Source organism: Pogoniulus pusillus, chromosome 18 (genome assembly GCF_015220805.1).
Source record: "Pogoniulus pusillus isolate bPogPus1 chromosome 18, bPogPus1.pri, whole genome shotgun sequence".
NCBI classification, from domain to species: domain Eukaryota; kingdom Metazoa; phylum Chordata; class Aves; order Piciformes; family Lybiidae; genus Pogoniulus; species Pogoniulus pusillus.
The window spans coordinates 8,995,477-9,020,420 of NC_087281.1; the positions used below are offsets into that span (position 1 = coordinate 8,995,477).

The following is a 24,944-nucleotide window of genomic DNA, read 5'->3' on the forward strand; positions in this document are numbered from 1 at the left end:
TGTGGTGTCTGTAAATTCCTAATTGCAGTGCAATACATTTTGATGCCTACAGAACTTAGCTTCTTTTCATTAAAGAGGTCCCTCTAAGGAAGGTATGTGCTGTGTCTATCACATAAACTACCCATTTCTGAGGCAAGTTTTGCAACCTGTTGTTGCGGAGGGGCAGTAATAATTCGTGGCCGAGAAGAAAATTTATCAAAAATAGATATTTTTTATTTTTACAAAACCCGCCCCCACAACTATATATACAAAGATTAATTTCGTTTGATAAACAGGTTCAGTTGCATGAGAATTCTACGAGGATACCATTAATAATCTGACTATATATATTTGGAAGTCAGTTTTTGGAAAAGGAGTCTGCTATTAATTAATAGCGGTTTCTTACTAAATTAAGCTAAGCCAAATAACTCACTCAGGCTGGCTCGTGCAGTCGGTCTTCCTCCTCCAGCGGCTACAGGAGTCGTTAAGGGTCGTTAAGGGTCGTTAGGCAGACAAAGGTGTGTGCCTAACAGTAACGCGAATCCTTTGATCTCTCTGCAGTCCAGGCACAGGAGAGTGAGCGAACTCGTCCAGGCACAGGTAAAATCCAAAGCGGGAACCCCCAAAGGCGGGAAGACCCCCAATATTTATACCCTTCGCTAGACAAAGGGCAGAGTTACCACACTTTAGGCGCGAAAGCGCACGGCCAATCCCAGCCTGGCTCCAGCGCGGGAACTCACGGGGCAGTCGCCGCCCCCTTCTCGGCTGCAGGGCAGGCGAGGGGGGGGGAACCAGGCGGCTTTTCCCCTTCCCCCCCGAAGTCCGGGCAGGAGAGGAATTTAGGGGTACAGGACTCCAGGACATCCCACCCCGGTGGTAATGAGCATCTTTGTCTAGAACTTGAGTGAGAGGTGATCCCCCTTCAATTTAGGAACCTATTAATATATATATATGGCTTAGCCTTTTCCAACATTAACAATACATTAATCGCCCCAACAATATTTAACAATACTTAACAAGGCTTAACAATAGCCCAAACAGTATTAATAAAGCTACACAGTCCATTTGAAGATTGCTCTGTTCCTGGTAGAGCAACCAAGTTCATGGCAGAGCCTTAGATGCTCTGAGTCCATGGCTGGAGGTCACAGTCCGTGGGTCCGGATGCCATCATCCACTGGCCACCCCGGTGATATGACTCCATCTCCCGTGTAGCTGGTTCTCCCTTTCCCAGGTGCTGGTCAGGTGGTCAGGAACTGGTCCTGTGCCTCGACCTTAACCTGTAAGGAGACAAAACCTGCCTCGGCCTATGAAGGCCAGGCTTAGCAATTAATAGTTGGGGACGATCCACCGTGTACTGATCCGGTGGCCTTTTCCATTTGCATCTAGGGCTTCCCAGGCATATAAGCCTCTGGGTTTACCCCATGCCATTGGCACTACCCCTATAGGTTGGCCTTTTGTACTGGGGCAGGTGGTCAGTGACCACGTGGCTCACCTAGGCAGCAGGTCTTTATTCTGGGGGCTTCTGCAGCTCTCCCCGTGACTGCTGACCATTAAAAGCTGCCGAGCCACTATTACACTAATTCAGTGTTTTGCCTCCCGTGTGGGAGACGAGAAAGGGTTAACCTTTCTGTCTGGGGACGAGCTGCAGTTCCCAGCGGGGGGGCTGCCGCTTCTGGGCGAGCCGCTCTGGGAGCCACCGCTGGGCGTGCCGCTGCCGCTGGCCCTGGCACGGCTGCCTCTGGATTTTGCAGCCGATTTCTGAAGGCACCGCACTAGATCCTTCAGTTGCCAGTCTGCCAGCTGCCTTAAAACAGTTTTTGGTACCCCTAAAGTCAGGGCTTGTCTATACCAACTGTTCTTTTCTCTGGGTCTCCAGTCACTCTGTGGGTCTCTGCCCCTTCCCCTCGGGGAGAAGCCTGAAGGACCGGTCCCCCTGGGGGGGCAGTCCTGCACTGGCCGGACCTGCCTGCGCAGAGTCCTGGGATTTTCTGGGAGAGAAGCACGAGACTGTCTCTCCCCAGCCCCTTTTCCTTCAGGAGACCCAAACCCAAACTGCAGCCCGTGGGCATTCAAGTCAGTTAACAGTTCAGCCCAAGTCATTACGTGCTCTTTAGCACCATCGTTCTCTGCAATCACACGTTCAATTTTCTCAACATTCTTCATTAGTTGGATTTGCAGAGTTGCTGGCAAACCCTTCATAATAGGGTGCAGTCTCTCCGGGTCCACAGGGGCATAAAACGGGCAATCGTAATGTCCCTTATCATAGATAGCCTGGACACAGGCAAGTCTGCGGAGAGCAGTGATGAGCTCAGAGGAGCTGGTGACCTTTAGTTCCGTCGGCTCCCCCCGGTAGGCTGGACGGACACTGCTTGCCCAGTAGGCTATCCGAGCGGTGAGGCTGTGTGTCCCCTCGGGTTCACGTGTCAGGAACACATCGTCCCCCCAGTCTCCAGCAGCTTCCTGCGAGTCTAGAAGGACCCGGTCCCCACCGGCTCGGGACACTCGATACACATAGTCAGCGACTGAGTCCCCAGGATCTCTCGCATATTTGACTTGTAAGTCACTGAGCTGTGCATCTGTAAACTGTTTTTTGATCACGGTGGTCCCTGCACCGCCTTTTCTGCCCTTCACGGACTCAGTCCTGATCACAGGCAACACGTGCTTGTGCACCGCGGCGCCCTCCTCACCGGAGCTCTCTTCTCCGCTAGCTACGGGAGAGTCCGGTCGGGACCTGCGCTTTCTGCGTGGCTTTGAGGCTTTCTGCCGCGCAGAGGCATGTGCAGAGGAATTCTCTGAGTCTCTGGCAGAGTCTTTTGTGCCTGGTTTCGGGGAACTCCTCTCCCCCGAAGAGCCCCTCGGGGCATTCTCTGCCTTTCTCCCCGATTCCCGCGAATCGCTCCATTCAAATTCAGACACGGAGACCGAAGAGGTAGTGTCTGCAGGCGTTACAAGCCTTTCTTTCATCCGGGCAGTCAGTGCCGCGGTCAGGCTCTTTGTCTGCGCCAGCATGCTTTCCCAGATACTTTGGCATTTAGCTTTTTCGGCTAATAAATCCTTTTCCAAGGCCTGAATTCTTTTTTCATAATTTTCAAATTCGGCCAGAGTCTGGGTCACGACTGACCCCAGAACAACAGAGAAATGCTCCGTTGGAGACTCTGTAATCACAGGGTCTGAGCGCTCAGCTAATTTCTCCAGGATTTTCTCCGGATTTTTACAATTTTTCTGAGCCCAAATTAAATCAAGCCCTGTGATTAGGCATCCCTTTTCTTGTAGAAATTCTATGATTGAACTACCCAGCATACACTGCGCCATAATGTTGCGGAGGGGCAGTAATAATTCGTGGCCGAGAAGAAAATTTATCAAAAATAGATATTTTTTATTTTTACAAAACCCGCCCCCACAACTATATATACAAAGATTAATTTCGTTTGATAAACAGGTTCAGTTGCATGAGAATTCTACGAGGATACCATTAATAATCTGACTATATATATTTGGAAGTCAGTTTTTGGAAAAGGAGTCTGCTATTAATTAATAGCGGTTTCTTACTAAATTAAGCTAAGCCAAATAACTCACTCAGGCTGGCTCGTGCAGTCGGTCTTCCTCCTCCAGCGGCTACAGGAGTCGTTAAGGGTCGTTAAGGGTCGTTAGGCAGACAAAGGTGTGTGCCTAACAGTAACGCGAATCCTTTGATCTCTCTGCAGTCCAGGCACAGGAGAGTGAGCGAACTCGTCCAGGCACAGGTAAAATCCAAAGCGGGAACCCCCAAAGGCGGGAAGACCCCCAATATTTATACCCTTCGCTAGACAAAGGGCAGAGTTACCACACTTTAGGCGCGAAAGCGCACGGCCAATCCCAGCCTGGCTCCAGCGCGGGAACTCACGGGGCAGTCGCCGCCCCCTTCTCGGCTGCAGGGCAGGCGAGGGGGGGGGAACCAGGCGGCTTTTCCCCTTCCCCCCCGAAGTCCGGGCAGGAGAGGAATTTAGGGGTACAGGACTCCAGGACACCTGTGTCGAGTTGGACTGTGGGGGAATGGAGAACAGTGACATCAACCTGCAGCTCTGGCAGTGCTGCCTTTTGAGTTGCATGTCCTCAGGCTGATGTGTCTCCCATGAGAGCTGCCTGATGCTCTGCCCACACTCCATGCAAGCCCTCAGCAAGCGAGATGTGTGCTGGCTGTGCCTGGCTTGCTCAGTGCAGGTACTGCTACTTCTGCTCTGATAGCAGGCAATGACCACTGTTTGCCTCCTGAGTGTTTTTTAGCAGTATCCCATTTTGTGATCACTGCTCTGTAGTGTCCCCAGTGAGTGATTTCTAATTTGGTTTTCTCATTTCACAGTATCACACAGTATCACAGTATCATCAGGGTTGGAAGAGACCTCATAGATCATCAAGTCCAACCCTTTACCACAGAGCTCAAGGCCAGACCATGGCACCAAGTGCCATGTCCAATCTTGCCTTGAACAGTCCCAGGGACAGCGACTCCACCACCTCCCCGGGCAGCCCATTCCAGTGTCCAATGACTCTCTCAGTGAAGAACTTTCTCCTCACCTCCAGCCTAAATCTCCCCTGGCACAGCCTGAGGCTGTGTCCTCTTGTTCTGGTGCTGGCCACCTGAGAGAAGAGAGCAACCTCCTCCTGGCCACAACCACCCCTCAGGTAGTTGTAGACAGCAATAAGGTCTGCCCTGAGCCTCCTCTTCTCCAGGCTAACCAATCCCAGCTCCCTCAGCCTCTCCTCGTAGGGCTGTGCTCAAGGCCTCTCCCCAGCCTCGTCGCCCTTCTCTGGACACGCTCAAGCATCTCAATGTCCCTCCTAAACTGAGGGGCCCAGAAATGAACACAGTACTCAAGGTGAGGTCTAAGCAGTGCAGAGTACAGGGGCAGAATGACCTCCCTGCTCCTGCTGACCACACCATTCCTGATGCAGGCCAGGATGCCATTGGCTCTCCACAGTATCCTTTCACCCTTCTCCTCTAAAACTGGCTTGAATTCAAAGGCCAGACTGATAACATTTCTTACTGGTACCATAAAACTGGTTCCAAGGTCTTTTATAAAGCATACTTTTATCCCAGTAAAAGCATTATGCTGCATGCTCTGGTAATACATTACTTCACTCAAGAAACTAGCATAGGGATTTGCCTCCCCTGAGGGGTTTTGCCTTTGTAGTTAAATAAGCCCCAGGAGTCATGAGACAAGAGCAAAGGGCCTGGAAAATCTTAGCTAAGATAGCTGAGCACAGTTTCTAACTGGAAGTCAAGGCTAGGAAGTAATTTTCCAACTCTGGTTTTTAGTGGTGCTCAGTGTTAAAGCTCCTTACCCTAAAATCAGCTGCAGATAATACCATCCTGGCACTTCAGCAGTTGGTAATGTTACAAGCAGCTGACAGGGCAGAGCAGGATGGCAATTGCAAGGGAACCCTAAAGGGAGTAAGTACAGGATACCAACGCCCATGCCAAGCCTTGTGTCTCATTGCCCAGCCCTTCCACAGCAGCTGTTTGCATTGGTGTTCCCAGTCCGGAAACTCCATGCTTAACTCTTGTTTAGCCTGAAATTTAGACACTGCCTTTCATCACCTTCCCAGTAGGGCTCAATGGAAAGTGCTGCCTGGCAAATCACCAGTTAATCAGTGAAGCTGCACCCTGGCATGCAGCTGTGGCACCACCTGTTTCAACAGTTCTGTCTCCCTAAGCATGTGAGGGGCAGGTGAAGGTTTTTATCAATTTTTGGTGGGCCTTTGTTTCTCTTCTGGTTTCCAGAGTGCTCCCACAATGGCAGGTGGAGCAGGAGCAGGTGACTGCTAGTTAAGCATTGCCAGTGTCTTTTGTCTGATGCACAATACACAAATCTCTGGCCCATCTCCGAGTCTATAATCTAATCGGTGCAGGATTAATTATTAAAACCATTTTGGTGCTGCCACTACCAACAGTTCCAGCAAGCAGCTCTGTTATGCTGCAGCTCCAGCAGGAAGAACACATCATTTTTTCAGAAAACAGTTTTCATGGATGTCACTGCACGGTGGAAGTGGCCAAATATTGTTTTAATGAGGGACACTCAGAGCAGCTGATGGCAAACAGCATTACCTATTAACACAGCAGCAGCATGGAGTAGAATACTGTCTCTGGGATTTTTTGTTTGCTCATTTGTTTCTTTTTTGTTTTAGTGGAGGTACCTAAATACTGCCCTGCCCTAAGTAATTGCTGCACTGTTTGCTACTGGAGATAAAAAAGGCTAACCCCACATCAGCCAGGCCTTATGTCCCTGCTCACTGCATGGGGGTTGGAGCAGATAGATGATCTTTAGAGGTATCTTCTAACCCAAGCCATTCTCTAATTCTATAGTGAGATGGAACTTCAGTTCTTCCTTCAATGTTACCACACCTCTCCAGCTGTGGGTGATTCCCTGAGCTAGTGGCAGCCCTAGATCTCCCTTTTGGTGAGGCTGACTTATATTAAATGACTACGAAGTTACAAAGGGGGGTGAAGATCATGCAGAATGGGAGAAGGCTGAAATCCTTAATTGCCATACATAGACTGACACAGTACTTCTAAAGCTCAGCCTCTGCAGACCTCAAGGGTTTTAGAATGCTTTGGCTTAAAATGTGAGACACTATAACTTACACGACATGGGGACCTTCCAGGGGGCTTTGCCACCCTCCACGACTGTAGGATAAACTCAGTTCTCTTGAGGTGGTGGAGGCACTGTCCCTGGAGGTCTTCAAGAAAAGACTGGGTGAGGCACTTAGTGCCATGGTCTATTTAACTGGATAGAGCTGGGGGATAGATTGGACTGGATGATATTGGAGGTCTCTTTCAACCTGGTTGACTCTATGATTCTATGATTCAGTTGCTGGTAAGTAAATGTCTCTGTGTTGTGTTTTCAGTAAAGGAGCTACTACACTGAAATGAGTGGCACAGATTAGACTGATTATCTAGATACTCTGTTTAAACTTGCTTCTGATCTGTACAGACATGAGTGGTCAAACACAACTCAAGAAGCAGTAGCAGAACTGATTCAGCTGCAAGGCTGGCTGCAGTAAGAGCTATTTTCAGCCTGCAGAGACAGACAGACCTTCCCTCTTTGGTATTGTGGATTAAACTACACTTGGTTTGGTAGATTATGACAAGGTCATCACAGAGCAGAAGGCACAGGCTCAGAGTAAAATCAAGATTATCTAGACTCTGGATTTGCAAATGGTAAGTTTAGGTGTAGCTGTTTCAAAATGTACTAGAAGGAAAAAAAAAAGCAAAAGCAAACCACTAACCAAGCAGCCAGGTTACTTTGCAAAGAATAATCTATTTTGGAAATGACCAGTAAGGTGCATTTATTCTGCCCACTGACAGGACATAAACACAGAATAGGTAGCACTTTACATTCTTCAGCATTTGTTTTCTGAGGATCCTAACACAGTGCAGACTTGAGGTAATCTTCATATCCTTGAGTGCCTGGAGACAATTCATTTCATAATTCTAAAGCTATAACTTAAGGTATATTATTACACAAGAACCTTTCTGTAACACAGGAGGTGCCAGTTTGTATGAACTAAATAGCTGGATAAAAAGAGTTTGTCTGATATGGCATGGCTAGTTCTAAAATGCAAACAGAGTTTTGACTAAGTTTTATGCTTTCAAAGCAGTTCTGAAAACCTGTTTGTATTCTATGCCACTAGTCCACAAGCTCCTTGCTTTCCTGTGTGTCTGGAAAAGGGCATTTTGGTTTGTTACAACCCAGCACTGATTGAGATTCTGTGCTTCTAGAGAAGAGAAAACCCATCAAAAGGCTTCTATTTATACCTTAGCTTTCTTTAGACCTGATTTGTCAGAAGCTGGTTCACTACTTTGGTGTAACTATTTTTATACGCTGCTGCCCTGAGAAGCTTTTTAAGGAAAGTGCTTTGTAAGTGGAAACTATATTGTTCAGGTCTTTCCAGCAAGAAAAGCATTTCTCAGTCACCCATGGCTAGAGTAATAGGGTGCATTTTGCTTATACAATAAGATGTCTTTTTCACCAAAAAGGTTTGGAGGCCAAGAGCACAGAGTTTATAGCGTTGCAGCAGCTGCACTGCCTCCTTGCAGGGCAAGCTCCTGCACAGCTTTTGCAGGCTGCCCTCTCGGGCAAGTGTAATGGCAACCATGAAAGAACAGGAGGGAGGCTCTGGCTTCCCAGGCCTGGCATTGTTACTGACCCTCAGAAAACTCTTCAAGAAGTCACAGCCTACATACACTCTGCGTACTCCCCAGGGATCAGTGCTGGGCTCAGTCCTGTTCAATATCCTTATTGATGATCTGGACCTGGAGATTGAGTCCAGCATCAGTAAGTTTGCAGATAACACAAAGCTAGGAGCAGGTGTGGATCTGCTGGAAGGTAGGAGAGCCCTGCAGAGGGACCCAGACAGGCTGGATGGGTGGGCAGAGGCCAATGGGAGGAGATTTAACAAGGCCAAGGGCAGGGTTCTGCACTTTGGCCACAACAACCCCAAGCAGCACTACAGGCTGGGGACTGAGTGGCTGGAGAGCAGACAGGCAGAAAGGGACCTGGAGGTACTGGCAGATAGTAGGCTGAAGATGAGGCAGCAATGTGCCCAGGTGGCCAAGAGAGCCAATGGCATCCTGGCCTGCATCAGGAACAGTGTGGCCAGTAGGACAAGGGAGGTTATTCTGCCCCTGTACTCAGCACTGGGCAGGCCACACCTTGAGTACTGTGTCCACTTCTGGGCCTCTCAATTCAAGACAGATGTTGAGGTGCTGGAATGTGTCCAGAGAAGGGCAACAAAGCTGGTGAGGGGCCTGGAACACAAAGCCTAAGAGGAGAGGCTGAGGGAGCTGGGGGTGTGCAGCCTGCAGAAGAGGAGGCTCAGGGGGAACCTCACTGTTGTCTACAACTACCTGAAGGGAGGTTGTAGCCAGGTGGGGGTTGGTCTCTTCTGCCAGACAACCAGCAATAGAACAAGGGGACACAGTCTCAAGTGGTGCTGGGGGAAGTCTAGGGTGGATGTTAGGAGGAAGTTCTGGACAGAGAGAGTGATTAGCATTGGAATGGGCTGCCCAGGGAGGTGGTGGAGTCACCGTCCCTGGAGGTGTTCAAGCAAAGCCTGGATGAGGCACTTAGTGCCATGATCTGGTTGAGTGGCTAGTGCTGGGTGCTAGGTTGGACTGGATGATCTTGGAGGTCTCTTCCAACTTGGTTGATTCTGTGATTCTGTGAATACACAGTAAGGGCCTGTTACTGAGTCCAAAAAGGAATGCTGTGTTGTGTAGCAAGAGAAACATGAGGCATGCCTGTGATAAATTATTTGTTTAGTGAACAAATTGAAACATCAATGCAAAAGCTGTCAAAAGCTGCATTCTAATGTAGAATCAATGATTCTGCTTGCAATGGTGCCTACAGTTTCCCAGAAGCAGCCAAAGCAGTGCACAAATGAGCGAAGCCTGAGGAATACACTGATTTAGTGCACTCTAAATGCATGGCAATGCAGATGCCCAGCTCTGTCAAAGGAATTTGGCCTTGGAGAATTCCTGCTGTATTTATAGCACTCCATAACCATGTGATACTGGATTATGTTAAAAATGTTATCTCCCTCTGTCACATCTGCTGAACATTCCTCGCTGTACCTCTGCCTACACTGTACCCGAAATACAAATGAGCCCTGGGTAACACAAAAACATCTGCCAGCTCACCATCCCTTCCTCATCCGTGGGGAAAGCCTGTGTGTCCCTGCTGCAAGAATCCTTGGGCATCCCTGGGCTGTGCTTTGATGAAAGGTTACTAGTGAAACTGCAGGAACATTTCCAGCCTCCAGGATATATTCAGACACTTGTGCCAAGATGGTCTGCATCTCAGCTAAGAGATAATTTCAGCTGAAATACTCAAGGAGTAAAATATATCTTGGTAACAGTGGTTGAATCAATTATGCATGGTAAATTCTTTTTCTTTATGACTCCCTTCTTGAAACACCCCATGTCTATTCTCTTATGTGATGGAGAATGGTTTCTTTCTGGAAATGTTATTGGCTATTTTGTTACTTTTATTTTTTACATTTATTAGCTTGGACAATACTATATATATATATATATATATATATATATATATATATATATATATATATATATATAAAAAATAAAGATTTGGGGTGGTTGAATATCCCCCACCCTTTTTTCCCCCTTATCTTTCACTGGAGAAATGTTTTGGCAGTTTGGATTAAGGCAATCTTTCAATCAAAACTAACTCCACCACCTTGAAAATCTCCTGAAATTAAAGTCATTGGAGGCACCGTCCCTGGAGGTCTTCAAGAAAAGACTGGATGGGGCACTTAGTGCCATGGTCTGGTTGACTGGATAGGGCTGGGTGCTAGGTTGGACTGGATGATCTTGGAGGTCTCTTCCAACCTGGTTGATTCTATGATTCTATGATTAGCAAATTAGGCAAAAGCCTAGCAAGGATGATCAGTCCCATGGTTGTCAATCCCTTGTGGAAGGATTTCTGTCCTTGTAAGGCACCCCACAGACACTGGTGGGGCTCTGCATGGCTGTGCTGAAGGGGGTAGCCCTGTGGTCACAAACTTCTAAAACTTGAAATACTTGAAAATTACAAAGAGGTTATTCCTGTACCTGTGTTGAGCAAGAACAAAGCAGTAAAAAGCCCAGAACGACTGATTTTGCAATAAAACACAAGCTTGAAATCAATAGTAGGGCTCCCCTTTTTAGGTCCAAGTTTGGCTTTTGGCTTTTTGCAGACTAGAGAGCACTGCTCAGGCTGAAGATAAAGGAGAAGTACTTGGAGAAGCACACTGCACCTTTAGGGTCTCATAACTCCCTTACTGTGCCTTATCTGTACTCTGTATTCGCAGCACCAACATGTCACCCCAAGCAAAAGGAACATCTCTAAGAGAGAAGTCATGGTAGTGGCATTCATCTGTTCCTTTCTTCTTTGCCTTTACTTTCCCCAGACATACTGTGCAATGTGGTCTGCACACTCCAGCCCAAGCCTGGGGGAGCTGCTGTGCTGCTGCCCCACCATATGCTCCCTCTCTTGGCCATGTGCAGAGGGCTGTACTCAGTGACCGTTCAACAACGGCGGGAGGTGTCAGCTAGCACATTTTGATTTGCATTCCCTGTAGGTTGACTGTGCACTCTTGATTCTAGTGATTCAGATGGTAGTTTCACAATAGGCTTAAGCCAATCCATGGTTATGTTGTTTCTGAAAGGCTCAGTCTCCACTCATATTTTTACCCTTATGTTCCCACGACCTTCCCTACATCAGATCCAGCCACCGTGTGGCCAAGCAGCGAGGCAGATCAGTTCTCTGAGACATCTGAAGACTAAGTCAGCCAACACCGACCAAGAAAACATTAGTTTCCACTCACATCAGCAAGCTGTTGTATTACCACATGACAGCTATTCCAGTGCAAAGGAGAAAGAGGTTAGAAACACTCCTTTCAGCAGCAGCAGTAGCATCTTGCATCAGCTTAAGCCAACTGTGAAACCTCTCCCTTGGTCAATGCCAGGCAATTAATTAACTCAGCTGTGTATGTGATTCCTAATACTCTGGCTCCTCCTTCACACAGGGAAAGCTGTCTATTCCAGCTCTTCCCCCTGTACCTTTGGGCTTGGATCAGATGAATGATGGAACGATCACACTTCCCTTCTGCACTATTTCCAGACTCTGTTCTGGGAAGCTGCGGGAAGGAGCGATCCCTGACTTTCTTGCACACGAATTGTGCTGCACTTCCACAGCATTGCACAGGGACAGCTTCTTGTTTACTTACTCTAACTGACCAAGGGCAGCTTGTCATCTGGCCCTGCATATGCTCTGAGAACTCAGAGGTGACCAGACTACACTCATTGTAGATGATGGGTTGGAAAACATCAAAATCAAAGCATACCACACAGTGCTTTGCATCAGCTGTAAGGAATTCTTACCCACTTCCTGACAGATTTCCTGATAGTTCATTAACAGTGATTAATCAGCCTGACCATTAACCCCCTGCATTCCTGAGAGATTAACCTCAATACAAGGCCTCCTGCATGCATTTTCTTTCCTTTCTGAAACACCCTCCTACGTGAAGTTATTTGCTGTTTCTAAAAAGATCAGTGACAAGCATTACAGATGCATGAATTCTGCTGAACAGCTAGCTGGTTTGTGGTGAAAGTTGGAAATAAAACATAACATCCACAACTCTGCAATTTGAAATTTGTAGTTCATATACAAAGTATAGCTGAAAGTATCTCGAGATCTGGCAATGTCACACAGTCCTCTTTTACACTGCAAAGTCCTTACTCAACACCTGCTTTGAAGGCAGGTAATAGTGTTGTTATTTCACATGATGGGAGATGAACCTGAGTCAAGATCACAGGATCACAGGATGTCAGGGATTGGAAGGGACCCAAAGAGGTCATCGAGTCCAACTCCCTGCCAGAACAGGACCATACAATCTAGCTCAGGTCACACAGGAACACATCCAGACAGGCCTGGAAAGCCTCCAGAGAAGGAAACTCCACAAAGCCTCTGGGGAGCCTGTGCCAGTGCTCTGTGACCCTTACAATAAAGTTCCCCTTTGTGTTCAAGTTGACCCTCCTGTGCTGCAGCTTACATCCATTGCTCCTTATCCTATCAGAAGGAGCAAGTGAGCAGAGCCTGTCCCCCTGCTCCTGACCCCCAGCCCTCAGATAGTTATAAACATTTATTAAATCCCCTCTCAGTCTTCTCTTCTCCAGACTAAACAGCCCCAGGTCCCTCAGCCTCTCCTCATCAGGCAGTGCTCCAGTCCCCTCATCATCCTCACAGGCCTCCGCTGGACCTTCTCCAGCAGATCCCTGTCCCTCTTAAACTGGGGAGCCCAAAACTGAAGGCAGTACTCAAGTATTCAGATCAAGAACGTTAGGAACACCCACTTGGAGACATCTGTGGGTTGCATTCAGAGCTCCTGATCTTTCAAGTGCTTTAATGGGAGTCACACAAGTTAGCCATTCTTCAACAGTGAGACACTGCTTGGGAATCCCAGACCTGAGGCATCCAGTATTAGTAAGGGTCCTCCACAAGCTGCCCACAGCTCTGCTAGACTCTTATTCAGGATCAGAATAGAGGATCTCTCACTTGGTGTTTCCAAGAAAAATACTGTGAGGTGTCTGTGAGATGATGGCCTTCTCTCAGAGCACACTGATGACATCTGGGAGCAGCACAGGAGAGCTTCATTCTAGCAGGCAATACCTCAGCATGCCACTCAACACCAGGGAAGAAAGTTATTCTGTGTTACACACTAAGTGCAGAAAGCCAACAAAGTATTGACCCACAGGGAGCACTCATCAAAACGATTTGGTGTGGTGATGTTCATACGAATTCCTTTCAACTCCAAACAGCACTAATGAGGGGTGGGGAATTTATTTCTTACACACTGGAGTAAGAGCACTGAACCAGAAACTCCACATGCTGTTCTGAAAACAACAGACCCATGCCATGGAACCTCTGAGATTCCTGTCAACCAAACATTTCTCCACTACTCTGATTCCTATGCTACCAGAATGAAAGACATTTTGGCAAGGAGCATTTCAAATTAGGATACATTTCTGTGTGAATTTTCAGTTTAAGCTTCAGTGATCTGCTTCTTCCCAAGCAGCCTTGGTCCTGCTTCTCCCCAAGCAGGTTTGGTATCTGCTGCTTCCCTGGTATCAGACTGGAAGCTATGATTTGTGATCTCTCATCTGTTTTGCAAGTTTATACATCACAGAGAAAACTTTAATTTATAATGAAAGTTTATACCTCACAGAGAAACTCAAAACCAGCAGAGCAAATGCTCCACACTGTTTTTCTTGTGAGAGTGCATATAGAAAACTTAAGATGTACAAAGCACAGCAGTGGAAAACTCTCATTAGCAGTTCAGCTCCATACAAAACACTCCAGTGGCACTCTTGCAAATGAGAGCACGTACACCAAGGTGTGTCAACAGCAACGAAGCACACAGACACTGCCACTACCAAAACCAAGAGGGACTGTGTTGCATGTGCTACCTTTCCCAAAGTTTGAACTGGCACAGAATCAGAGACGTGGCGGAAGCTCAGTGCTAAATATAGCAGCTCCTCGGAAGGTTGATTTGTACTTCTCAAACTGGTTTATCAAGCCTCAACAACATGCAGTTACTCTCCTCTAATCAAAAGCTTCACTTATCTCACTTCCTTGAGAAGTACTTTGCTCCTTTCATTATTGATGTCACAATCCTGCCAACTTGTAATTTCTTCATAGCAAAGCTCATGCTCTCACAAATTTAATCCAATGAACAAATGAAACTAGAGCTGAAGCTCTTCCCAGAATACATCATGTTATTCTGATGTTTCCCTCCCAAACAACAAGCTTCCTAACCAGGAGACAACTGGCCAGATTGTCACCAGCTGCTTGAGCGTGTCCAGAGAAGGGCAACGAGGCTGGTGAGAGGCCTTGAGCACAGCCCTACGAGGAGAGGCTGAGGGAGCTGGGATTGGTTAGCCTGGAGAGGAGGAGGCTCAGGGCAGACCTTATTGCTGTCTACAACTACCTGAGGGGTGGTTGTAGCCAGGAGGAGGTTGCTCTCTTCTCTCAGGTGGCCAGCACCAGAACGAGAGGACACAGCCTCAAGCTACGCCAGGGGAGATTTAGGCTGGAGGTGAGGAGAAAGTTCTTCACTGAGAGAGTCATTGGACACTGGAATGGGCTGCCCGGGGAGGTGGTGGAGTCGCCGTCCCTGGAGCTGTTCAAGGCAGGATTGGACGTGGCACTTGGTGCCATGGTCTAGCCTTGAGCTCTGTGGTAAAGGGTTGGACTTGATGATCTGTGAGGTCTCTTCCAACCTTGTTGATACTGTGATACTCTGTGTCTCACCTGGTATCATGTCAGGGGCTGACATGGCTTCAGGACCCCACAGTCTCACAGCCAAGTCAGAAGGGGAAAATCTCCTTTCTGGGCAGTTTCACTAGCTGCATGTGTCTATTTTTTTTCCCCTCTCAGACTGAAAATGCCAAAAGACTCCTAGTGATCCCATCTAATCTGATGAGATGCACTCAGGATGACACAACTGCCATCTCGCCTGGAATTGATCAAGAAAACATTCTCTTTTTGCACGAAAGCTCCATATGGTCGAGTGCCTCTTTCAAAACCACAGTATCCAGCCTTTGTTGGCTGGCCACTGCTCCCGCCTACCTCTGAACTACTTATCCCAGAGGGAAAAACCCACACTAAACTTAAGAGGTTTTTGGTTTTTTTTCCCTGAGCTCACTCTAGCATTGTCCTATTGCCAGCTCCCTGCATTCTTTATACTACTGAGTTTGCGTAACCTTTTTGATGGGTACTTGAGTTGTAACTCCTCTCTCTAAATTCAGATGGATGTGACCCACAAGCTGAAAGGGCTGCTCTGCTCTACAGTATTGCTCTCTGTTACCCACCTATTCTGTTGTACTTAACCTGTGGGGCAGGTGTGCAGAAAACAGGGCTCCTGTACCTTGTTCAGGGTCTTCTGCAGTAGGTCAGCACCAAGGCACAGCTTCTGACAGAAATCACCCTCTGCAGGACTACCTGCAGCATAGACCTTTCCAGTGAACACAATTCCTGCCTAATGATTTTGGTGAGAAAATCACAGGCACCAGCAATGAGAAAACAAGCTTCCAGAGAGTTTCTTTATCTTTCCCCTGTATTTCTGTGTCGATTTATGCTTTAAAATGAGTAAACCAAATACTCCTTACAGCTACTTAAGCAGCTGATAAACACTGCTGCCAGAATTCAGGAATTTGGTTTTCTACAACTGAGGTGTCAGAGAAAAGTGATAAAATCACTACACTTAACTGCAAACTGGCTAGCAAAGACATTTCTAATCACCAAAACTTATGGAATTAGCTTCCTTCCATTTGTGTAGTTGAAGCTGCAAAACATATTCTGTCTATGGGGCAGGCTACTCCTTTAATCTTGATAAGAAAAAGAACTTCTGGCATTTTCTGTGGTTAGAATTTGCAAAAGCAAGAAGCCTGATTTCCCCACTATTCTCATTTCTCTGTTTTTGTTCTTTTGAAAACTAGTTGTGCAATATCACTGATCCAACACAAACCTTTCTGGTTTCTGTAGTGCCCAAAACTACTTGACAAATGAAAACTCCGTTGGGGAAATTCAGGTCTTAGTTCAAGATCAACGTTACTGCAGCTGGGTAACTAAGTAGGCAAAGGTTTGCCTTCTCTCTTCATCACAGCCAGAACTGATGGGAGCTAACTGAGAAGAGTAGGTTATGTTCAACCACAGCCAGGACGATGCCTGGTTCTGCAAACCTGGTTCTGCATCTTTAAAGAAGAGAAGGAGGCATATGACATTTGTAAGCTAACCATAAATGTAAAAGGTGAAAAACAATAAGGAGTTTGGCCAAGAATTTGCAGCACTATGACACAGTGGATCACATTTTCAACTTCCTACAGCTTAGGCCAGAAAAAGACACTTAGGAAGGTGATGCTCTGGATGTGCCAGAAGCACCAGCTTCCAGTAGCTATTTTTAACTGCAGGAATCTCATTTAAAAGGATAGTTGCACACAGTTGGTTCTCCTTCCTTTCCACACTTTGTGCAACTCAGATATCCCAGAGCACTATGCACCATCACAACAGACACTGTCTTCTGTGCTTGCTTTGGCAGCCCAGCACCTGCTGCAAAACTCAAGGTGAGCTACGTATCATGACCTAAGATCCTCTTGGAGGAGATCCTGTGCTTGTTTTATCATAAAAACAGGGAGGAAAGCAAATCAAGCACAGGGATGCAGCATGACCTCCTGCAATGATTCTGACTTCTGTCACAAGCCACAGTTAGCCCAAGAGGAGCAATTAAAAGGTCATTTCCTACTCTGCTCTCTACCTGCATAAATGATACTATTATTTAATTTACCAAAGCTTTCCAGAAGCGAGATGGCAAAAAGAGAGCTCCAAGATATTTCTGAACTTAGCTTCCCTAGACCTCATCAGAATATAATCTCAGGGCCAAAAGTTGGATGTTGTAGCCTTCATGTGTTCTGGCCCTCAGTCCAAACGTTTGAGTTAGTGCATAAACACTGCTAGCATCCCTACTGTTTCTGTCCAGCCCAGTCAAGTGGGTTAACTTCCTAACTGTCCTATTTCTCAGTCTGACAGTGGTGAAGCCAAAGCATGTGCCCTTGTAGCACATCTTCACAAGCCTATTGTGGCATCTTCAAGAAGCACCCAGTGCAAAGCAACTCTGCACTGCCATGTATTTTCTCATTCACATGGACAGCTACAATGACATCCAGTTCTAACGAAGACACAAATGATATCCTGACAAAATTTCACCTCCATTCCTAATTCTCTTTTAAGATGGCTTTATCAAGGCAAGTGGGTTCATCTTCCACTGACCTGTCTGCTTTAGTTCCCCATCTGCAGAACTGTGGCAGAGAAGTTGTAAACCACGTGAGGTGCTTGGCAACTTTACACATACATGGAGCAAAAGTGTGGGACGCAATGGGATGAAATGTCACGGCCTGGCACTGATAGTCAGCAGCAAAACCAAACAATTCTTGATATCACTAAAGTAACTGAGCCAGAAATTCAATTTTACTGTGATGATGTTTTCATGGTCTGGACCCTGAAATTTTAGAAGAGGCTTAGAAAATTAAATATTGGTTTTCACATTCTTTTTATTCCACATCTTCATTAAGTACCATCTTGTAATTTAATGCAATTTGTGGCAAATGCTAATAGTGCTTTAGGCCCACTTCTCCCTGTCAGCTGTATCTCTGTTAAATTATGCATTTCCATCTGGAAAGAAACTGTACAGGCTCTCTTCAACATAGAGCTGGGAATGGAGAGGGATTTAATTAGATGCTCCATAGTTGGGAAAAAAAGACTAGAGCAAAGCCTGGGTGGTCTGTGGAATCTTCCACTGGAAAACAAGGCTGCAAATTGTTCTGTACAAGCCTGCTTCTGTTTGCTCACTTTGTTTACATTGTTTGTTCTTACAGATTAAAATAGACAGTAACTAAGCAGATAAACAGTGTTTCCTTCCATGACAATGTTGTCTAGAAGTTAAGAGAGCAGCATGGGACAATACACGCCCGTGCTTCAATTTTGGCTACACCACCCCAACTCCTGATGTAACTTGGAGAACACTTCCAGCTAGCACTTCAGAGCACTAAATTGCTAACATTTTTGTTCCATTTCTCCTGGCTGTAGAATGGGGATAATACAGCTTTCTGCTCTCAAAGGTTAAAGAGGGCTCATCCATGCTGCTTCAACCTTTTCCCAGCTGACTGCTAATGCAGAAGGACACAAGTGTTGCAGTTCCTCTTGTCACAGGATACCTGTATACCCTCAGACCACTGACAAAGCCTTCAACAAGTGAAGTGCTTTCAGAAGGCCTGAATCAGAAACTTGTAATGAGACAAGCAATTTCCATCTACACTTAACTGTGAGTCAACCAAAATGCAGTGATTTCAGTCTTGTGCCCTTTCAAAGATCAGCTGAACTTCAGAACATAATAGAAGCAGCTGTAAATAGATTTACAGTGCAGATTGCTGATTGGAGTGTCTGGCAGATTAACTTGCTCCTTGTGGTTTCTCTGTTCTAAAATCCAACAGATTCTGTACTTGTAAAAGAGGGAATGCAGAAGGCTAAGTCAGAAAGTGGGCTATGACTGGAACTAGATTTATTTATTAACCTACTCTGAATCCATATTAAAGAAAGGAAGCTATTATGCTGTCAGTCTGCGTGATGTTAATGGAAGCCCTGGGCATAATTTCTCTGTTTTGGTGTGTGAATAAATGCCAGTACACCCATTGGCAGATAAGCTGCTTGCCTGATAGTAGCTTTTTCTCTTCTCTTGAAAAAGAAAGGAAAGATTGAGAAACAAACAATCAAGCATAAAAGAAACAAGAAAAAGAAGACCTTGTCTTTTGTGGTCACTTCATTGCTTCTTGCCACATACGTGGCTAGGAAAAGGTTAAATAGTCAACAACATTTTTTCCTTCTTAGCAACTTAGAGAACTGTACATCAGAAACGTTTGTCTGCCAAATGCTTCATTTACTACCAGCTGCAGTTGTACTTTGTTGAGAGATAGCTGAAATAAAATCACTGTTCTTTGTGCAAACGGCACGCTAAATAATGTACGGCTACGAGATTATTAAATAGCAAAGGCATCTGATAATATTAGAGTCAACCACAAGTCCCACTTCTGCTGATGCACAGAATTTTGAGTAATTAGTCATTGCACAGAGTGTTGTATTTATATCCCCTTCAGCCTCAGACGTTAGGCCACAAAGTCAGGAGACAAAGAATTGCTGTTATTAGGAGGACTGGTTTAGATTTATTTATATTCTAAGGCTTTCTTTCGGTGTCCACTTCACTCCTTTGGCTCAGGCTTCCTCCAAACCAGAAGACACAGCTAAGTCAGAGAATTTTAGTGTAAACCATATTTTTACAGACAAGACCTCTCAACTTCAAGCAGAAGAATTTCAATGAGTTTGCAAAGCCCCCAAAGAAGCATGACTGGCCTGAGGTTATATGACAGGCCTGGGAAAAAGGCCTCCCGGGTTCTTTTCTGATCTCTAACAGGCTTCTCATGGTTTATACACAAGACATTAATAGCAGCTCAAATTTACAGATAGATAAATTGAGATAGAAAGAAGACAAGTAACTCTCCCAAGGATTTACAGCAAGTCTTTGCAGAGGCCTGGAACCCTTACTCAGTCCTTTGTTCAAATTACTAAACCACACTGCTGTCTCCAGCCCACAATTACTGTATGGGCCTGAGTACCAAGACCTATCCAAAATTATACAGCTAGGCACTTAGATGAGACTTCATTAGAATAAAGACTGTGGAACATTTTCAGTGTTCAATATAATGCTGATCAGCCTGCTGCTTAAAGACTGCCTTTTAAATGATCTCCTGCAGCACAAGAGACAGAGCTAATAAGAAAGCAGAGGGGAATTTAATAAGCTTTGAACATAAAACATCTGATGACATATTCACATTGTAGTGATGAGCCTTTGTTTTGCAGAACTGACAAGAAAAAAATGATGGTAACATTTATGATTATGACAAATAGTATGTATCATCTGTCTCTGAGCATGTTGAGCAGAGAAGGACTACACAGAATAAATCATACACTTCAGGCACAACTGAGTAGGTTAATTTTTAGCATGTCTTATAAATGTGTCTCCTATGCATGGAACCTCAACCTGTGATCTTGACTTCCCTCAGCAGGTAGTGTACTCTGTACCTAAAAAGCACAGCCAGACAGGGAAAATGTTGGTAATGTAAGAAACAACGTGGGAGATTTAATGGTTGTCCTTAGAAAAACTGTGAAGCTAAATGTGGGTTTTTTAATCCATGAGATTTAAAAAGGAGACTGTGGACTTGCTGTGATTACTAGGGACACCACTGGGAAAAGTGATTCCAAATTTCCATTTAAATAGTGTGTGCACAAGTGTCTCAAATTTGCCTTTAAGGAGAATACATCCATACCTAAGCCAGATATGCAGGTTCCTGATCTCCTGACTTTGAGTGTGCTAATGCAGTACCTCTGTGCACACATTGTCACTGTAAACCTAGAGGTCAAGTAGAAGCTGATGAAGAGATCTTAAAACAGCTGTGCTATGTATCTAAAAGACCAGATGGTATAGAAAGTCACCCTGCCAGATGCAAGCATGTATGGACGCTACTCAGCATCATCTTGCTCTGAGCTGGGGTCTAGAGCAAACTACTAACTCCAGAGTACTTCCCTTCCTAAAGTGACCTCTGTGTAGCCACCTATTAATGGGAGGCTGCAGAATGACAATTCTGTCTTGCTTAGCCAGAGAGCACCCCATTTTCCACTAATGCCTTCGCATGGGCTGCCCGGGGAGGTGGTGGAGTCGCCGTCCCTGGGGCTGTTCAAGGCAAGACTGGACGTGGCACTTGGTGCCATGGTCTAGCCTTGAGCTCTCTGGTAAAGGGTTGGACTTGATGATCTGTGAGGTCTCTTCCAATCCTAATAATACTGTGATACTGTGATACTGTGTTTTACCTATGCCAGCTCTCTGATTTGAAGTGTAGATCTCCCCACCTTCAGCTGCAAGGAGCAACCACAGTGTAAGGCAAAGCCCCAAGCCCCAGGGTGCAGCCCCAAAACCAGCAGACATGTTCCAACCTGCAGTAGCCACTTGGCTGTCCCAGAGGAGGCCTGATGTGGACAACTCTCTAAAGCCCAGATCCTAATAAGGCTGGAGCTCCAGACATTCTAGTTGGATCTGCAAATCCACCTGAACATACCAAGCCTTAAGCAGGCCCCCAGCAGTAACCTCAGAGGCTCAAGTGGTCCCCAGCTGCCACTTGAACTGCTCAGCTCTGTAGGATCGCAAAGAGCTCTTTTGTGAAATGGAAAGAAACCAATCTCACTGCTGGCCAAATTCCAGCTTTGAGTAATTACATTCTTCTGACAAATTTTCCTTGGCAGTTTCAATGGAATATAATTAGTAAATGTAAATAGATGTAAATAGTGCTGTAAATTACACTTTGTGTGATTGTCAGAAGCAGAGGGGGAGAGTGGAGTAAAGGGGCAAAAAGAAGAGAGCTTCATTCTCCAAAATGGACAGTGTGGCCTTTCCTCTCATTAAGGCTGCACATGTGTCTGCCAGGATGTTGTGTTCAGAGCTACTGCACCAGCAGATGCCACGATCCAGGATCATCGTGTGGTTCATCACACAGATCATCCACTTCACCTCAAGTACAATTTTGACCTGATGATATTCAGTCATGTCCCACAGCTGTGTTTGCAAGCAGCTGCTGGGTTCCACCTCAGCTGTGTTTCTGCTTCAGCAGCAGGCAAACCGCTTCACGCACAGACGTGTGCAACTGCAAAATGTGTGTGCATGATACTACTGTTTTCTATGAAATGCTTACCAAATTGGTGCATGGTTTGTGAAACCTTCTGCTACCAACTGAACAACTGTCATATAAATGGAACTGTATAATTATCCATCACAGCTATTTTAATGCAGCTTCATGCACTAGTTCCACCTAAAGTGGAAATAGCTTCTTCCAAAAATAAAGTAAATGTATATATTTAACTTCAAGTAGCTTTAAAAGCAACTATTTAAAGTCATGAATATAGATCAGAATGTATAGTTTTCTTATTTTATCTACATATTAGTATTTTTTAATGTGTCAGATGTCTCTTATGTACATCATGTGCTTTAAATACCAATTTATATGGCTGGAGGGCTTAGTTCTTTCTGTCATACATAAAATCTGAGGAAGATTTTTCATAGAACCACAGAATCACAGAATCAACCAGGTTGGAAGAGACCTCCAAGATCATCCAGTCCAACCTAACACCCAGCCCTAGCCACTCAACCAGACCATGGCACCGAGTGTCTCATCCAGGCTTTGCTTCAACACCTCCAGGGATGGTGACTCCACCACCTCCCTGGGCAGCCCATTCCAATGCCAATCACTCTCTCTGCCAACAACTTCCTCCTAACATCCAGACTAGACTTCCCCCAGCACAACTTGAGACTGTGTCCCCTTGTTCTATTGCTGGTTGTCTGGGAGAAGTGACCAACCCTCACCTGGCTACAACCTTCCTTCAGGTAGTTATAGACAGCAATGAGGTCATCCCTGAGCCTCCTCTTCTCCAGGCTCTGCACACCCTCAGCTCCCTCAGCCTCCCCTCATAGGCTTTGTGTTCCAGTCCCCTCACCAGCTTTAGTTGCCCTCCTCTGGACACCTTCCAGCACCTCAACATCTCTCTTGAATTGAGGAGCCCAGAACTGGACACAGGACTCAAGGTGTGGCCTGACCAGTGCTGAGTACAGGGGAAGAATAACTTCCCACATCCTACTGGCCACACTGTTCCTGATCCAGGCCAGGATGCCATTGGCTCTCAGTAGTTTTCAATAACTCATTGTTATTACAGATTTACCTATGGAAAACAGCTGGCAGAAGCCAGCAAAACTAAGAGAAAGTTTGTTAAGAAAAGCTTGCTGCACTATTTAGCTATAATAGGACAAACAGATGTTTCAGCTTTACACTGCCATGTCTTGCAAAACTTCCTTCTAAACAACTATTTGTGCTTTGCATGTTTTGGACAGGGTATGGAGAGCTCTGCTAACAGCCATGGGAAGCATCACATACATTACTAAAGCATACATTAAGATAATTAGAGCTAAAGAAAAAAATCAACAAGTCAGATTTTTCTCCCCCTTTGCAGCATTGATTTAGTGTGGGTGAAAAACGCCAGATTTTCTATTTTGAAGATCCATGTTCCACCACAGAGCAGGAGATGGAGCCAGCTCTTCCCATTGTTCTGCCAATAAACTCTTAGATTAACCATCTCAAGGGCTAGAAGGAAGAGCCAGGCTCTACAGTCTCTTCCAACCCTCAGTCTGATGAACTTCTCAGCAGGGAGAAGGGGGAGCCTGGGATGAGGAACTCAGTCTTTAGAGCTGCACCTGCCCACACATTTTCTCATTATAAAATTCTCTAACTTGCTGTGGACAACAGAAGTGACCTGGAGGCAGTATTGAAGCTGCACTGGTGTGGGGAGGATTCTGGGCAGTGATAGCAAATTATGGGAGAATTTCTACAGTGAAAGCAGACTTTGAAGCTCAGTTTATGGACCTTGGAATCATAGAATCAACCAGGTTGGAAGAGACCTCCAAGATCATCCAGTCCAACCTAGCACCCAGCCCTAGCCACTCAACTAGACCAGGGCACTAAGTGCCTCATCCAGGCTTTGCTTCAACACCTCCAGGGATGGTGACTCCACCACCTCCCTGGGCAGCCCATTCCAATGCCAATCACTCTCTCTGCCAACAACTTCCTCCTAATACCCAGCCTAGACTTCCCCTGGCACAACTTGAGACTGTGTCCCCTTGTTCTGTTGCTGGTTGCCTGGCAGAAGAGACCAACCCCCACCTGGCTACAACCTCCCTTCAGGTAATTGTAGACAGCAATGAGGTCCCCCCTGAGCCTCCTCCTCTCCAGGCTGCACACCCCCAGCTCCCTCAGCCTCTCCTCATAGGGTTTGTGTTCCAGGCCCCTCACCAGCTTTGTCTCCCTTCTCTGGACACCTTCCAGCACCTCAACATCTCTCTTGAATTGAGAAGCCCTTCTAAATAGCCCCTCTAAATTGCCCTTATAAATAGCAAACTCCTTTTTAATACAGGCTGCTTTCATAAGGGCTCTGTAACCTTCTCCAAATCCCACGATGGTTATACATATAATTTAACTCTGTCTGGCAGTAACTTTACCTTCTACAAATCCTAACAATGCCACTGTGGGTTCAGGTGCACAACCAGATAAGATTGGATTGTGGCAGCCTACAATATTACTGCCTGGGCCCTCAAGATGCTGAAAGCCAGGACAATTTAAAGTAGCAACTTTTGTTTAGTCTTCAATGGCATGCTAAGAGGATGCACATGAAGAGCTCTGAATAGTCTGTGGATAGGTGGCTACTTGCTAAGCCACCTTACATCTTGAATTCACTCTCCTGGGGAAGGATCCACTGCAGATATGCCTCTGAAGAGAATGACAAGTCCTAGTGGAACATTTAGTATTTATTTTCGTAATAGAATTATACAGGTTGAGGATTATAGTTTTTGCTTACTGTTTAGATTGGTAGTTTAAAACCCACTTGCTTTTGGGCAAAGCCATGATCAGCCTGTGAGACTTTTATAATGGAAGGCCATCACATCTTTTTTTCATTCAGCCTGCAAGAACAAACTGAGCACAGCTATTTTACTGAAAGCAACCCACTGGCATTTAAGTAGATTAACAAAATTAACTGTGAAAATCCTCTCCTATGTGAAAGCCAATAACCTGTTGGCCACAAGGAGGCAGGGCAAGGATTCAGTAAACTCAAAGAAAGTGGTTTAGGTTTTTGGTTTTTTTTTTCTGGTTGGTTATGAAAAAAAAAAACAACCAACAAAACCAACAACAGCAAAAAAAAATGCACAAAAAAAAAGGAGCATTACATTAGCGG

The 24,944-nt window shown here is 45.8% G+C and overlaps 1 protein-coding gene across 1 annotated transcript in view; it reads right to left on the reverse strand.

Moving 5' to 3' along the window:
• The window catches only part of RBKS (ribokinase), an 86,092-nt gene that overhangs the window by 1,685 nt on the left and 59,463 nt on the right, over positions 1-24,944 (reverse strand). The gene's annotated exons all lie outside the window — the stretch shown is intronic.